General features: G+C 35.2%; 1 protein-coding gene across 50 annotated transcripts in view; it reads left to right on the top strand.

The window, feature by feature from the left end:
- LOC145254558 (uncharacterized) overlaps positions 1–19,198 on the top strand; it is a 170,533-nt gene that overhangs the window by 30,059 nt on the left and 121,276 nt on the right. The gene's annotated exons all lie outside the window — the stretch shown is intronic.

The raw sequence follows: 19,198 nt of genomic DNA, 5'->3' as shown, positions 1-19,198 counted from the left end.
ATATATACAAACACTTATAAATATTATAGACAACGGCATTTTAATGATTGTTCATAACTGGGACTGCCTTCAAGTCTTACACATTGATACCGGTGCAACTAATCTCTGCAATCCGTTCTCTGTACATTCAGCACCGATCATCTGTATCATTACTCTGCACTCAATGGCGTAGGGAAATGGGATCTTACACCAATCTTCCAGCCTAGTGTTTCCCAGCCGTTTTACCTTCGTGGAACCCTTAGGTTAAAAAATGTACTTCTCAAATTTATTGACAACTAGAAGGCGCCCGGCGTTTCCCGGTCGTAAAATACGCATAAATATTATCTTTTAATTAATACAGAAACTGAGACATGTACAAGCGAGTATTATGTTTTTTTTTTTTCTAAACAGTCCACTTGTGAGTAAAAATAAAAATACTCGAGCTGAAATCAAAACCAAAACCTAAAGTCAGTGAATCAAGTACGATAACCATTCGGCTAGCGTGACATACTGTTCAAAAAGTGCTTTCAAACAGACTTATATTGACATAAGGAACATGTAACGTAAACCATCCACGCGTGCGCAATCGTGAAACAGACGGCAAGCGGATAAAACTCTGACGACTCCCACGTGTACTAATATTTCAATTTTGACCCCTATGAAGCCCTATTTTCCGGATGAAAATCTATTAAAAAGTTTTCTGCGTGTCTGAATACCCTATATACTAAGTTTCAAATCTGTAGATCAAAGATTCGTTGAATATATAGGTTGAGAAGTGTCCTCACACACATTCTCACTTTTAAAGATATATAGATTCAAAAATCGTGTTTTTGACGACTTATTCTTTTAAGATCTTACCAAGTTTTAATCAAAGATATGCTGATAACATGGCTTATATGATTATATATTTGAACATATGTGCAAATGCATTTTTTATTTTGCTTTTCGAACTTAATTTTCTTATACGGAAACATTTATGGAAACTTTTGGAGAGAACTTGCATGCCTGCAAGACAAGAGAAGGTACGTCCAAGGATGGAGTACTGTTGCCACATTTGGGCAGGAGCTGCTAGAAAGGACTTGTCCTGCCTTGATAGAGTTCAAAATAGACTTCGTAGACTCGTAGGTGATGTCCTTTTCTCTTCTCTGCAGCCTCTATCTCACAGAAGAGATGTCGTGAGTTTGTCTCTGTTTTATCGTTATTTTCATGGCAAGTGCTCGGCTGAGCTTCAATCTATGACCCCCCCTCGCCAAACTTTCACAAGAAACACTCGTCTCGCCGAAAACATTATCAATAATTCCCTTACTCTTTATCTGTACCTAAACCTAAACGTAGATTCCATGAAAAAAGTTTCTTTCTTAGAACTGCACGCATGTGGAACTGTCTTCCATTTTCCTGCTTTCCAGCTGACTACAATATGGTTGTCTTCAAGTCCAATGTAAACAAGTTCTTGATGAATCGTTCCACTTAACAAATTTACCGAATTTCCATTACTAACAATTACTATATTGTTCAATTGAATACTGTACACTCTTAACCCTAATCCTCGAGTGGTCTTTGGGCCTTGATAAGCGGTGATGCCTATGTAAAAAAAGAGAACTTGAATGCCTTCTAGACACTATCATAGAGTGTCTAAGGTATCTCTGTGCAGGGGTTTGCCAGGCCAATCTTGTATGAGGACACTTTTTCCTACAAGTAAACCCTGACTAATTTAAAATCATATAATATTTGCGACCCGAATATCCTTGGTATGACTAGCCCACACTGTTACAAGGAACATCTTCTTCAAGTGATGTGACATCAAGTAATAACACGAAGCTGGATACTCCACCAGAATAGATGAATTCTTGTACTGGAATCCAGTAAGACCAAGAGTATATAACAAATATATACTATTTTTAAATAATCAATTAGGAAGAAGAAAATTATGTTCTCAACTTTTTTAGTAACCCAGTGTTTGAGAGGTAAAGAAGAAAATTAATGGAATATTCGAATATGTATCTCATGTAGATATTAAGAGTTAGCCACAGGAAGTGAATTCTGAGAAATTTGATTGAAGTTAAATGAAGCAAAAATAAATCTTGGGAATATCATAATATTTTCAAACTCTTACATTATTTATATAAAATAAATCTTGGGAATATCATAATATTTTCAAACTCTTACATTATTTATATAAAATTCTAGCTAGACGTCCGGAGTTTCCCGGTCGTAAAATACGCTAAAACATGATATTTTAATTCATGCAGATTGCGTATGTATTATTGTAGAACCAATCCTTTATTGGAATAATTTTGCCTGTGGACTAATTTGTAAAAAAAAATTAGATGTGAAACCAAGTAAGTCAATTGATAAATAAAGACTGATTTTCAGCCGTCAGTTTCCTAAACCTGTAAAAAAAAATCAAAGTATAGTCTGCATTATAAAAAATAACTACTTAAATAAGATTGTAAAATGTTTTTTTTTTTGTTGTGTAGACGTTCCATCGGATATCACTATCATTGGAAGAGTTCTTCGAAGCTAAAACATTGGCTTCGAGGCTTTGAAGTGTTTCTCTTAATTTCTAGCTATTAAATTGGTGCAACTTTATTATAGTGTGTCGTCCAACCCAATCGTGTATTTTTGAACAGAAGCATTCCAGGGAAAAACATTACATACTTACATGTTATATCAAAGTTAGTATAAATTCAAAATTTTACGAAACATCGTCCATTATCGTATATTATCGAGAATAAGCAACATGGCCGACTTAAAAGCAGTTATCTCTCCCTGATTTCGAAAGTCTAAAGGTTTAATTTACAGTGAAAAATTGCAACTTTGAAAAATTCTGCTTTTTACTTATAGTTATTTTATAATTTTTGGAATTCATAGCTGAATCCTTAGAAAATGACATTCAAACCGTAGTGGAATGGGGGTCGTAAATGGATGGTAACATTTAATGCTAGTTAAGACTAAGCTGCTATATTTAACAATTACAAGAAGCCTCTCCAACCACCGATATACATGACAATAACACCTTTCCTGAAAATTCTTCTTTCAAACTCCTCGGCTTAACATTCACGGGCAATATGAACTCGAACAAATACATTGAGGACATTGCGAAGACTGCTGGAAAGATGGTGGGCTCCCCCTATCGTGCTAGAAAACTACTGACACCTGAGAGTATCCTGTACTTTTACACGGCCACCATTCGTTCATGCAAGGAGTATTATTGCCACATTTGGGCTGGGCTGGTGCATCTACAACTAGTATCTCCCTCTTGGATAGGGTCAAAACCAGAGTCTCCAATCTAATAGGCCTCGTTGTGTCAATTAGGCTTCAACCCCTGTCCCATCAGCGCAGTGTTTCATCCCTGGACCTGTTTTACAAGTATTTTAATGGAATATGCTCTGATGAAGTCGTTGCATTTGTGCCCCTCTCGACGTATATATCCCCGACAAACCCGCCTAGCAACAAACTCACACCCTTCACTGTTGAAGTCCCTAAATGCCAGAAAGCTTTCTATTCTAATAGTTTCTTTTCACGAATAGCAAGACATTGGAATTCCCTTCCTGCTACCTGCTTCTCAAACTGTACTGATATGTAGCATTTCAAATGTAACGTAAACCAACATTTTGTTAATATTTCTTAGGTATGGTCCCAATAAGTAGCCCCTTATATCCAAGTGGCAATATGCCTTGTTAGGGAGTGAGGGTAGATAAATAATAATAATAATAATAATAATAATAATAATAATAATAATAATAATAATAATAATAAAGAATGACAGAAATTGGAATCAGAGGGATGACTGCAAAAATACAACGACTAACGATAATGAAAACGGCTGAAATATTAAGGAAAACCCTTGAATGCGGAGAATCATACAAGTATACAATATAATGAAGAAGCGTTGCAAGGAATGAAGAACACTGAAGCTGCATATCTACAAGTTCTACACGCCCACCACGCATCCCCTCCCATTGTCTCATCACCGCCTCCCCCCCTAAAAAAGTGATACCAAAGAGCCGAGAAGGGTCAAGGAGGATGGAAAGACCGAGGAGAGAGCGCTGACCAAACCTCCGCTGGACAAGCGCGAAGAGAACTGAAACCTTGGGGAGGCTTATTGCCACTCAAATTTCAGTATAGACCAATGCCCACTGCCAACGAGAAATCAACGGTAAGAGGCTGTTACGATGACGCAAATTTATTTGTAAATGCTATCGAAGAAGGTGGAGAGAGGTAAACGTCTGGGGAGACTTGTTGTCACTCAGCTTCCAGAGAACACCACAGGTTTCCACTCAGATCTTTGATGACTTGTGTGAAAGGTCCATATGAGCCAATAATAATAATAATAATAATAATAATAATAATAATAATAATAATAATAATAATAATAATAATAATAATAATAATAATTGCGTTATGATGGAGAAATAACTAAATAATATTTTTAAATATTTTCTTATGTAGCGCAAGAGAGTTATATGCTCAGTCCGTTAAGTCCAAAGTAGCTGAGCAGCGGCTTGGTTCTCACCAGTTTTGGCAAATAGCAAACAGAATCCCGAACAGAAACATGTGCTCTATCCCAATTATCATCAATGAACCTGATGTAATCTCGTCAGCATCAGACAAAGCCTCACTCTTTGCCAATAAATTTGCATCTAATTCTAACCTTTGCGACGAAGGTCGCCAACCTCCAATATTTCCTCCTGTATCAGAAAACACGCTATGTGATATACAAATATCTGTACGTGATGTTGCTAAGCTAATTAAAAACCTTGATTCCAGTAAAGCAACCGGTCCTGGTGGTATTCCAATTATAGTACTCAAAAGACTTCAACCAGAACTAGTGCTACTCGTTACAAAACTGTTTAAACGTTGCCTTAAGGAGAATTGCTTCCCGTCACTCTGGAAAATCTCACCAGTATGCCCTGTATTTAAGAATTCAGGTGATCGCTCATCTCCCTCTCAATACAAGCCAATAAACCTCCTGTGCGTCATGAGTAAGTTGCTGAAATCTGTGTTAAATAGAGAAGTAATCAACCATTTCAGCAAAAATAACGTTCTTAGTGACACGCAATATGGTTTCCGCTCGGCTAGATCTACAGCAGATGTGCCTACAGTTATATCTCCTAGAATTAGCGAATCTCTTGACGGAGGCTTCCTTTCTAGGGCAATTGTTCTTGACATATCAAAGGCCTTTGATAGCGTATAGCATAAAGGTTTACTTCACAAGATCTCCAGATACGGTATAGCTGGAAATGTCTTCTCAATTATTAAATCATTTCTCTCTGATAGGTTCATAAGAGTAGTAGTTGATGTGCAGAAATCAGAAGCTCTCAGTATTAATGCTGGAGTCCCACAGGGGTCCATCCTGGGTCTAACTCTCTTCCTGATCTACATTAATGATCTTCCAAATCACATCCTTTCATCATTCATAGACATTTATGCTGATGACAGTACTATCTATGGTAGCACATCTAAGACCGTAAACGACCAAGGTCTCTCTGATTATCTCTCCTCTGATCTTGAGCATGTGGTACAATGGGGAAAGGAGTGGCTGGTTACTTTTAATGCATCTAAAACCAAGCTTTTATCTTTACATCATCTACGTTCTGATCTACATCTGGTATCAATTGAAATGAATGGCTGTCGTCTGGGGGGCCTCATGTTTTGACAAGCTTCTGGGTTTGAATTTTACTACTGATCTTAAGTGGAACACATACATTAATTCCGTTGCCAAGGCCGCTGGAAAAATGGTGGGATCCTTCTATCGATCCAGTAGATATCTCACCGCTGATGCAATTCTCTATCTATATAAGAGCCAGGTACGTCCCAGGGTGGAGTACTGTTGCCATATCTGGGCAGGAGCTGCTAGAAAGGACTTATCCTGAGTTCAAAATAGACTTCGTAGCCTTGTGGGGGATGTCCTTTTCTCTTCCCTGCAACCTCTTTCTCACAGAAGAAATGTTTCGAGTTTGTCTCTGCTTTATCGTTTTTTCATGGCAAGTGCTCGACTGAGCTTCAATCTATGGTCCCCCCCTCGCCAAACTTTCACAAGAAACACCCGTCTAACAGAAAACACTATCAATGATTTCCCCCACTCTTTATTTGCACCTAAACCTTAACCTAAACGTAGATTCCATGAGGAAAGCTTCTTTCTTAGAACTACACGCCTATGGAATTGTCTTCCGTTTTCCTGCTTTCCAGCTGACTACAATATGGTTGTCTTCAAGTCTAACGTAAACAAGTTTTTGATGAGCCGTTTCATATAAGTTAACAAATTCACAAAATGTCCATTACTAACGATTACTATATTGTCCAATTTCTACTGTACCAACTTTAGCCCTTATCCTCGAGTGGCCTCTTGGCCTTGATAAGTGGTGATTCCTATGTAAAAAAATGTAGCGGTTTCTCAGGACATACTATTCTTAAAAGGGTCCCACGAAGTTTGGGAAATACTGCTGTAGACAGTCAGTTTGGACAAAGGCGATGGTCTCCAACCTAACGGCATTGTACTTTTTCCTTTTCGAGACGTAAACTTATAGGACGACACTTTCTCGAATCCTCTATTGCCTTCAAGAACTGCGGACTATACTGCAAATCCCGATATCGTAAATTAGTTCGACGAAATCAGAAAAAAAAAGAAAAAAATCCTCGCTAAGGATCAATATATATTTATTGAAAAGTTTGATCTCCTCTGTCACAACACTTTACGATCCCTAGAAGATATTGAACGAATGATAACCACTTGCAGACCCGAGAAATCTCTTGGATGTTTCAGTGAAACTCCTTATCAATCACCTGAAGCAACGTAACGTTTGTTTATTGATGAAAAATATTCCAAAGAGAATAATTATAGCTTAAAACTGAGATGTATATTATTACTACATTATTTATTACTTCGAGTGAAGCGGTGTAACATAGCGTGCATGCGCGTATGTAAATGCACGAGAAGTGACGTCACCGGTGGGGAGCGGGGGAAATGACTATACAAAAGAAAGACAAACATCTCGACAGAGACGAGGTAACGTTCGAAATCTCGGGAGAGACGTGGAGGACGTTCTACATCACACGGGTGACGTTACGACGGATACATAACTGTCATTGTACAAACTCGAAAGCGAGTCGGAGTTATTTCCTGTTCTTTTGTCCACTTTGCGACTGGGGTCACAGCGTGTGTACAACGTGTAAAACATTCGGTACAATGATATCGACATATCTAAAAGAACCTTGTTTAATGATTTTTTTATTTGAATACAATTGGAAAATTGTATTTCAAAGTACACACACATATATGATAATCTAATCAAGTTTTATTTGATTTTGAATTCTCATCTTTTATTTCTGACATTTTATATATATATATATAATTTTTTTTAAAACAGTAATCTAGGACGTGCATGTTTGGGGGTCCTATCTCTCATCAGTATAGCTTGACTGTTATTCGGAATCGAACCCCGGACCTTATCCATTTCAGTCCAACGTCTTAATTCATTACGCTATGACACTAAAGGCAATTTCCTGTTCAATTTTTATTGTTTATATATTTTCATCAACAACAAAAATCTTTTATATATATATATATGTATATATATATATATATATATATATATATATATATATTGTATGAGCTATATCGCCCGAAGAGGTATCTAGTTATTAGTAACTAGCTGACCGAAATATGCTCATGAATGTGTAGCGACATATTAATGCTCATGTAAAACAAATAAATATATCTTGCCCTACTTCGGTATTGAGCACTCTTGTATTAACCTCGTTAAACTTCATTCGTTACTTTGCCTCTGGAAAATCATAAGGACGCTAAGTTAAATAAAACAATAAGGAAAATACAAAAAAACTCTTTAGTTCATGGTATTTCGGATCCTAATGCTTCTCAACAGAAGATGAAAAAACATTCAGGTTTACATATACATAAATATGGCATTTAGCTTAGAAATAAAATAAAAGCAAGTAACATGTTGTGTAATGAAAGAGAGAAAAGATGGCACGTTTGCGGACATATATAAAGGTAGCGTGGAAGGGGTGCCCGGTTTTTCCCGGGCGTAAACTACGCTTAAATACGATATTTTAATTTGTGCATATTTAGTGTACAGATATTATACAGTCATGATTTAAAAAGTAATAAAAAAGGTATTTAGGTGCCATCAGCTAGAATCGAAACTGAAAGCATTCAAAGCTGGTGACGTTACCACTGTACCAATGTGACACGGATGTAAAGCGATTAAAAATGAAGACCCGTAAAACGTCTAATCATTTGAGGCTCGTCGCGCCGCTCTGCCATTTTTAGTTTAGGTGGAGATAGAGTTTGAAAATATGGAGATAGACAGACCGACAGAGAGACAGACCGACAGGCAGACATGCATATAACCGTTTATATAATTAGATAATAGGGAACATAGAAAAACGGAGACATAAGCGAAAAATAAATATAAATATAAATCGCAGTGAAAAAATACAAGAATAAAAGAAAAAATGGAATAAAAATAAAATAAAAATTTAATAAAAATAAAATAAAAACAAAAATAAATTCTGTTATATATATATATATATATATATATATATATATATATATATATATATATATATTTTGTGTACAGAAAGTTGTTAGTTGAGACAGGTCATTGGTACCGTCGGTTTCAAGCCCGATAATAAGGCCCGTTTAAGGTATCCTTATCGAGCTCTCTTCAGCCAGTATTCGTATAAGTACGCTCTTAAAATTTGGATTTTCCTTTTAATTGAGCACTCTGCTGGAATTCTTTTTCCAAAAAAACTAATCATATATATATATATATATATATATATATATATGTCTCTATCTTTCTTTCTATATATGTACACGTCCCATGCTGCTATCAATTCGTTACAAACTTTTCGGCCAACCCTACAGCTTTCCTCCTTAGGTAAATCTATTGGTGGCAAGATAAAAAACACATTGACCTTGACATTTAATTTTCCGTTTAATAACAGCGCAACTTGCGAATCAAATAGTATATTATTCAAGCTGATACAGCGCTTGCTTCTGTATCCACTTCAAAGACATATAAGTAAAAAAAGAAAATATATTTTTCATTTATGTCTATTTCAGTCAAAATCCCGAGTCCGAGCGTAAAGGTTTTCTATAATGGTAAGATTTCAATTAAACGTAGATAGAATTTATTATTTTATATATATATATATATATATATATATATATATATATATATATATATATATATATATATATTAAATGGAATTTAGTTTGCTTGAAGCATTGCTGCTAAACAAATATATATTAAATATAGGTACTGAAATGACGTGACGCATGAAAAAAAAAGAACGAAGATTTTATTTTTTTTTTATAAATGTTTGTATATTTATTTATGTTTCAAAATCAAACACATAAATAAATCACTGAATATGAACCCACTGTTTATTATACCCGGTATGGTAAATGTTTTTGATATTTCGAGAATAACATCTCTTTTTCAAAAAATATCAAATCAAAAGAATGCCGTAAAAAAAGGAAAGTAATAGTAAAAAAATATTTATATATGTGATTGATTTTGAAATAGAGATATATGAAGACTTATAAAATCAACAAGACATTCATTCGATTATCTGTTTTTGTTTATACGTTACATCAGTTCAATACCACGATATTCTACATTGCTACAGCCTTCTTGTAAACTTACACACACACACACACACACATATATATTTAACAGGAATTGTCAATGTTGCTTAATAAAGCATGCATATATATATATATATATATATATATATATATATATATATATATATATACACGTTTAACTTAATAACAGTGACACTTCCTGTTTGATCTTTTCTGATTCTTACAGGTTGGTGGACCAATGATCTAATGTTCTGCGTGAATGTGAACAGAAACTCACCATATATACAAACGTTTTCAACTCTCATGAGTCAGGCACGTGATGAGATGCAAAATTAAAATTGGTTAATTTAGTGAGGAAGACGGTTAAAACCGTTTAAAATATTTAAATATACCCTGTCCACCCTTCTGTCGAGCTGGGTTTATGCTGGGTTTATTTATCCGAATTAGTAAGGCTTCGCTTACTGCTTCACAAACGATTTCTGAAACATATTAATAAAAATATTGCTATCTTTGCTGTCTCAAATTGCAGCCTGCACTTCACCATCATCGAAGACGTTTACAGATACGGCGAGTTCTTCTTTCCACTTGATTAGAAAATTAGATCATATAGAAATAAATAACAATTTTTCTAGAAATTGATTAGGCACAGAATTAGTCATTTTAATAGCTTTTCTTCACAAGACAAGAAGGCGGCTTCCCACATTCGATGGATTCGATGTGAGTTGGGTTTTTTTTTTTACTTTTTTAAATTTTATCTGTAACATTGCTATGCCTTTTTTCTCTGAGAGGTTTCTAATGTTTTTCTGATGAGTCCACGGAGGAAATATCTACTACCGACATACGAGATGTTGTTAATAAGTTTCCAGAATTTCTTGTAGAGGCTTTTAAAATTGAAAATTAACTATGTTATTGCTATACATCTTATGAGATGACTCACCAATTTTTTAGTCCTGGATATGACTTTTAACTATATCCAGTGCTGAGGCTCCAGCTTGTGGGCTTTGGGGAGTGTGGAGCCACCTTTTAATTGCCATTGCTCCCAGGTCCACTCTGACCCGGAGTGGCAGTACCTGTTAGGGTTTCAACTATGAGTTAAATAGAAACCGCCCTGAAAACAACAAATATATTCTATTAAAATTTTTTTTTCGAAATCTTTGGATTCGGCATTAAATAACCTGAAAAGGGTTGATATGCCGTAAAACAAAACAACCAACCAAAACAACCAACTGACCAATTTTATGATTTCAAGTTCAAAGAAACAGCTACAGCAGGAATTGGAATACACCCTACTACTTGTCACAACTGGTGAATTTCAAAAATGCAATATAGACGTAAAAACACGTTAGAAGAATGGTATGCAAAAGAATATGTGTTGAATTTTGAAAAACATGTCAAAGAAACGTATGGAATACTTCAGAAAGCTTTTTTTGGACTATCTTGAATGAATCGACCATCAGGTTTTTTTATTGCATAGGAGATTCAAGGAAGGCAGGGAGTCTGTGAGGAATGATTAGATGGGTGGGAGGAGTAACTCAGTCAAAACACTAGAGTGATTAGACAAATATAGAGTTTCATGGATAAGGACCGTCGTGTATAGAATCAATAAGTGTACAGTTTGATGTCAGTTAGGGAACTGTACACACAATTATTCGCGAGGAACTGAAAATGTGGAAGATTTGCTCGAGTCCACCAGTCCACATCTCTATCCTTGTCACAGATTATTTGACCAAGATGCGCATCAAGACAGTTCCTCACCTCACGAGTCTTGCTCCCTGTGATTTTTGATTCCCTAAGCTCAAAAAAGCTTTAGAGGTTATCGTTATGAGACAAAGAGATGAAAGAGGCTGTGACGCTGATCATTGAAACGCTCAAGCAAGAGGACTTCCATGGAGCTTACAAGTAACTGTTAGACCGGTACAACAACTGTATTTCAGCCGGAAAGATTACTTCGAAGGGGACTAAAGTTTCATGTGTGTGTGCTATAAAAAAAGTGGCCATACGAAGAAAGTCTGGAAATTTATTGAAGGCACCTCGTATAAATATCGGTTGTTCCCCATGAACAAAACAGATCTGTAAATGTACCGAAGTCTATTTTTAATATTCATGCTATGATTAAAATCTTGGACTTTGGAATCTAGCAAAATTGTTATATATATATATATATATATATATATATGAACAAATGATTAATGAAACATGTTAAAAGACATCTTGAAAAAGAGTTAAAAACATATTTAATTTTAAAAAAGGAAACACAAGATAAGTGGATAGTCCTTAATCCGCGGAGTTTATTATATATATATATATATATATATATATATATATATATATATATATATATTCTCATATATATATTCTCATATATATATATATATATGAGAGTGACTATATATATATATATATATATATATATATATATATATATATATAGTCATTCTCAACGAGGTGTTTTGTTGTCTTCGACTCTTCAGTATGGATAGGTGTCACAATACACAATATAAATGAGTACATCCATGCTAACATTCGAAGTCAAACAGCTAGTCACATCTAAATGCTATCAGCAACCAAATATCGATTTACACTAAAAAAAAAAAGACAAACTCGTTATTAACTGCAGAAAATAATTGCCGAGAAAAAGAAGAAACATTCTGGAAAAAAATACATAATAGAAACCTAATTAAAGAAATACATACTTGGCAAAATCTCCAATAAGACACCCTATGCACTTTATAAAGTAAAAACAATTAAAAGACCCAGGCCCTGGAGCAAACCAGGAAACCAATGATCATGCACTACACACTACTATAACTATGATTAAGAAGGGAGAGAGAACTAGTTAATATTTAAGATTGCGTAAATGATACAAATAACCGAGTAGACATAATATATACAAACTAATAAACAAAACAAAAAAAAGAAGCATCTACATGAACAATTTATTAAAGGAAAGAAAAGATTTCTCCGCCCATAGCTCGGCCGGAAAGGCATGACGATTTCTGGAATTTTGAAATTCCAGAGAAAGTCATCGATCGCTATCAGCGAGAACACAATGATAAACGGCTGATGCGAGAATGACTAGTGGTAGAGAGAGAGAGAGAGAGAGAGAGAGAGAGAGAGAGCACTGTGTGCTGTAGATTGCATATGTGTACTGCTATATAGCTATGGTTTGATGGCACACTTTGTCATTAAAAGATGCTGTAATTAATATTCATGTCTTGGTCGTATTTTTGGCGACCGCGCGGTGGCCACTGAAATGTGCTAATTATATTTGCAATATAACACATATAATGCGACAATTACAAAGAGTTTACACACAAGCAAAAAACAAGCAGATCCATTGAGAAAATATTTATTTAACGTGATAACATAAATATGGGCATAACGGTATTATCGAGATTACTGAAAGAAATATAAGGATAAAGGAGGCGATATTTATTGCTAGACTCAACCCACAACTTAATAATAGATTAGAACTATTCTTTATAATTCTTTAGTAGGATATTGTAGTTTGCTTAAAACATTGTCCGTAGCCCAGAAAGAAATTGTGCTTGAAGGCTAGGATGATAGTCTTGTACAAAAACACCGCTTGGTACGAGACAAGGTAAAAAGAATAATGATAATAATTACAAATTTTAATAATTTTTTAATTATTATATCTTTATTTACTAAGTTAATGTGTTGAACTACCATAGTATCATGATTTTAAGTTCTCAAATTTTCGAGAATAACCTCATCTTCAGGAAAAGGAAAAAATATGTACAATAACATGATGGAGGTGTGTTTATGTTGGACAGGTTCGCATCGTTGTGAAATTATTTTTGAACTGTGGGTCAACATTTGTGTTTGTTACTGTTAAATTTTATTACAACAATATCATATGTACCCAGCGTTGCCCCGCATCAAACATAATGCTTTGGAATATAAGCACATTCATGATTTTTTTTTTACAAACGCCAACAAATGTCACATTGTGTAGCAATGTACTGAAACAATTATAAAAATATTTGTTTTTATTTTGGATGATGCAGGGCATCCGAAGAGAGATTTTTCTAACAAAATGAAGTAAAAACGAAAAGAAACTGATGCATGCGCATGCGCGTATTATGTTTATTTTCTAAACAGTTCACTTCTTGTAAATAAAAAATAATACTTCAGCTGAGATCAAAATACAGAGAGTTAAATGCGATAACCATTGGACTAACTGGACACGATCTTTCGAAAGTGTTTTCAAACATCAACTACTGATATAAAAATCCGATGACTCCCAATTTTTTTTAACCCCTTTAGTAGCCCTTTTATCCAGATGAAAACCAAAACCGATTAAATTTCTGAATAGCTATATACCAAATTTCAAATCTGTAGATTACAAATTCGTTGAGTATGTAGGTTGAGAAGTTTCCTCACGAACATATTCTCACTTTTATAGACATATAAATTGATCAATAATTTTTATGTGTTTCGCATAGTTGTAATTATAATTAGTGAATTTAATTATTTATGCACGCGTTTCCTCCCGTATTGTTTTTAATAACACTGCAAGGGAGATAACTACTGTGAGAAATTCGGAGTTTAAAATTATTGACATCTTTTAATACTGTCGTTATTCTTTTAACCTTCTCTGGTACTTAGCGTTTCTTTTATTTTTCTTTTTGTACAAGAACGCATTGTTATAGAATTCAAACGCAACTTCTTTCATATAATTCTTGATTTAACGAAAGTACGATATGTTATATTGAAAGTGAATTTGTTAAAATGTGAATTTTGGAAACAATAAGAAAAAGAATTCCCGAAATGCCTTTCTTCAAAATTAACAAAGGTTAAGATGATTTATGTGGGTTTAGATGATTAGCAAATTTCACGTTTCTGAGTTTAATGGATTTATAGTATTTAAAAGGTAAGCACACACTCTCGCACACACGGATATACACACTCCCGAGTACACCTACACACACATTGACACAAACACTACCGCATACCCTACCACACACACTAGCACACGCACACTAACACGCACAGTGGCACACACACACACACACACACTAACACACACACACTCCCGCACACAATAACACAAACATGGACACACACACTGACACGCACACTAACACACACACTAACACACACACTGTCATACAGAGTAACACACACAGTAGCATACACATAGACATATACACACACTGATACACACACTCCCGCGTACACTGACGCTCACACTTCGGTACACAGTAACACAAAAATGGACAAACCCACTAACACACGCACCAACACACACTCCCGCACGCACTAACACACATACTCATACACACTAACAGACACATTCCCATACACAGTAATATACAAAGTAACACTCACATAGGCACACAAACAATAATGCACACACTCCCGCAGAAACTGACGCTCACACTCCTGCACACACCAACACGCGTTTCTCACATACAGAAACACATAATTCGATTGCTTATGGCTCGTGATTGTTGACAAATAATTGACTGCGTGTATATTTTTATCATTAAGGAAAATTAATCAAAGCAATACAGGACAAAGGTTTTCACAATCGTAAGTATTCAAACATTTATCAAGCAATCTTTGTTTTATATGGAGCTAAAACGAATACGAGGAACAATACAGATCATAGAACTTTATTGAGATTAAACGGAGAAATATTAGAGTTGAGAATGATTATTCAAGGGAGACAAAGACTAAAAAATTCTTATTCATAGAGGAAAACATAAGATAAAATTCGGTGAATCAGAACGGGCGCCTCGAAGTCCGCAGTAAACACTGTCAGATAAAAACTTCACTAAATTATATTTTGGATAAAATAATAAATAAACTTTTATCGTTTCATTGTTTAGAATTTGTTTTTTGTTATTTTTGATATTTTTGGGGTGATCTCGAGCGCGTGCTTCAGTGGAGGAAGACGGGGCTGGTTACCTTTAATGTATCTAAAACCAAACTCCTATCTTTACATCATCAACGCTCTAATCCCCATCTGGCATCAATTGAAATGGATGGCTCTCGTCTAGGAGAAGTCCCATGTTTTGACAAGCTTCTGGGCTTGACCTTTACTCCTGATCTGAAATGGAACACGTACAACAAGTCTGTTGCCAAGGTTGCTGGAAAGATGGTAGGATCCTTCTATCGCTCCAGAAGATATCTCACTACTGATGCAATTCTCTATCTATATAAAAGCCAAGTACGTCCAAGGATGGAATACTGCTGCCATATCTGGACAGGAGCTGCTAAAAACAGCCTATCCTGCCTTGACAGAGTACAAAATAGACTTCGTGGCTTAGTGGGGGATGCCCTTTTCTCTTCCCTGCAACCTCTCTTCCACAGAAGACACGTTGCGAGCCTATCTTTGTTTTATCGTTATTTCCATGGCAGGTGCTCGTCTGAACTCCAATCTCTGGTACCCCTTCGCCAATCTTTTACGAAAAAAACCCGTCTAGCTGAATCCACTGTCCAAATTTTTTCCCACTCTTTATCTGTGCCTAAATCAAAACGTAGATTCCATGAACAAAGCTTTTTTCTTAGAACTGCGCGCCTGTGGAACTCTGTTCCGTCTGCCTGCTTCCCACCTGACTAAAACCTGGATGTCTTCAAGTCCAACGTAAACAAATTCCTGATGAACCGCCCCCTTAAGTAGACACTTCATTAAAGCTCCACACTAACGTACTGTACATGCAATAACCGTTATCTCTGAGTGGCTTCCGGGCCTTGATAAGTGGTGACTACTGTGTAAAAAAATGCTAGACACTATAATACATTAGGTTATTAATTATTTACTTATTTTAAACAAACAGAATAGTTTGATCTGATACGGTTTGCTGTAGACTTCGAATCGTAAGTTTTTCTAATTCACCGAAAGTCCTTACAAAAGGACTATATCGACTAGAGAGTCCTTATTCAAGAAAATTTTATTATATGCGCGAGTTCTATCAAAGACAGATAACCATAAACTCAAACAGTTTAAATTCAAGAAGTTATTTAGGGTTAAAAATCTCTAATTAACAAACGAAGTCATCAAAGAGTTCTAATTCAAGGAAGGTAATCAGAGACTGGAAAGTGTTTAATCGAGTGAAATGGTTTTTAGCTGAGGAGATCTTGTTCAAGGAAGAGAATCCTGAGGTTAAATGTTTTTTTTTTCTTTTTTTTTTAATTCAAGGGACTTGGGACGAAAAAAAAAAGACACTTTTAGGCGTAGGAATTCTTATTCAAGGAAGATAATAAGAGACTGAAATATTTTTTAATCGAGTGAAATTATCTTAAACTAGAGAGTTCCTATTTAAGGGAGATAACTCTGAGGTTAAATGATTTTAAACCAAGAGTTGTGTTAGACTTTGGACAAAGAACATAATTTTAGACGTTAAAGTTCTTAATGAAGATAATTAGAAACTGAAAAGTTTTAATAAAAATATTAACTTAAACCGAAGAGTTCTTCTATAAGAGAGTTAATTTTAGGAGAGTTCCTTTTCTTGAGATGAGAGAATCGGAGCGCCTGGGGGTGTACGGAGATTACCGGCATATTTTGGTGTCTAATTGTTATTCAGGTTTCAGGGAATACTACTTGTTGTCGGTATATTCTATAACTTAATGGTAAATGGCTGTTGCAAAAACGCAAAGTAATGTTGATCGAAATAAGACGATGGTAGTAGAAATGCTGGGAGACTTATTGTCACTCAGGTTTTAGATGATAGTGTTGATATAATAGGATCGTCAGATATAACAGAATAAAAGAAGAAGAAAGGGCCAAGATAAATAGATTTCACGGTGACAGGTGGAATAGAGCAGATGTATGGCAAGCACTTTGCTGGTTTACCTTTATGTTTTCAGTTCAGCATGGTTGATCTGAAATGAGTGGAAAACAAATTTAATTATTTATTATTTATTTATTATATATATATAGTTATTTGTGTATATGTGTGCTTATATGTTAAGTTAAAACTACAAAACAAAAATCCACAAAGTTGGTATATTCTTCATCGTCCTTAGATATATAATATCTAAAATATAAAAACATTTTTTGAGGTTCAATAGGGACATGTATTGCTAAGAGAATCGTTTTTTTTTAGCCATTTTGAATGTTGTTTATGATATACTAGAAAGATAAATGGCTCACATTATTATTATGTTCAATACACCTAAATAAGAATGGGCCGAGATGAAAAAGAGGTGGATATGGATAAACGGGGAAGATGGAAAGGGCGATAGACAGATTGAGAGATACAGAGAGGTAGGAATTTTAATATAAAGGGGTTATATACACCCTAAACAACACATTGCTATTTGAAACGTAAGGAGCTATTGTTTTGGATCGTGCCTACCAGACGATTGTAGGAAGTTGAGCAGCTAAATGTTTGTTCACATTACATTTAAACTTCTGCAGATTATTAAAGTAAGGGAAGCAAGAAACAGGGAGGGAATTCCAAATTCTATTAGTCCAATAATAAAAACTGTTAGAGTAGAAGGCTTTCCGGTATATTGGGACCTCAACAGTGAAGGAGTGGGATTTTGCTGCATGTCGGGTTAGTTAAAGTATGTACGTCGAGAGCGCACAAGTTCATCAGATCACATTCAACAAAATTATTTGTAAAACAGACACAGGGATTCAACATTTCGGCGATAGGACAGAGGTTGGAGTTTGGTTGACAGTGCGGAACCTCTTAGGTTGAGGAGTTTTATTGAACCCTATCTAAGAGTAAGAGGCTAGTGGCAGATGCACCAGCACAAACGTTACAAAAATACTCCATGCATGAGCGAATTATGGCTTTGTAAGATATCGAATACTCTCTGGTGTAAATAATATTCTAACACGGTAAAGGAGATCCACCTTTTTACAGCAGACTTGGCAGTGCCTTCAATGTATTTTTTCCAATTTATTTTGCCTGTGAATACAGTACAGTTTTACATATGAAAACAAATCATTTATTCATATTTTGTGTGCGGAGTGCATATGTTAAGAAGCATTTCCTGTTTTGCTGTTATACGTTTTAGGATAGCGAGGGAAAGGCCAGAGCGGTTTGGACCGACCCAACAAGGAGACATGGTAACTCGAATGCTAGTTTCGTTTACATATCAGTTCCTTGTTGTGTTCTTGTATCCAACATTTGAACAATGTACATCCATGCATAATTGACGACATGTTCCCCTCCTTTGTTGTCCACGATAGTTAAGCTGTTTATTTCCTGAAGTCGTTTTAGAAGTTGAATTCTAAATATGTTTATAAACATAACCTAATCTGGTATAAGGACTGGTATAAGGCCTTGCATGCCGATAATAATCAAGACAAACAAAGTCGTTTGATTAACAAAATGTTTATTAATAAAAACATATTTAAGAAGTATACGTCATGATTCTGGTGGCCATAACTGCCACGAATCGCTACCCACGACATATGAAATGCAACTCTGGGTAAACTTACTATTCTTTAAATTGATATATCAGCTTGCTCTGTACACACAAAAAAAAAACAAACAAAAAAAAGCAGTATGTATATTTGCAAAAACAAATAACCCCGACTCATCCGACTTGCAGCAAAATCTTCTCACGTCAAGTGAACAACAAATGAGCATGGTCGGGAAACGTAAACAAACTAAG

Source organism: Euprymna scolopes, chromosome 30, assembly GCF_053919585.1.
Source record: "Euprymna scolopes isolate OS-2025 chromosome 30, ASM5391958v1, whole genome shotgun sequence".
Classification (NCBI taxonomy): Eukaryota; Metazoa; Mollusca; class Cephalopoda; order Sepiida; family Sepiolidae; genus Euprymna; species Euprymna scolopes.
The sequence above is the reverse complement of the archived record's forward strand: the minus strand, read 5'-3'. Positions and strand labels throughout refer to the sequence as shown.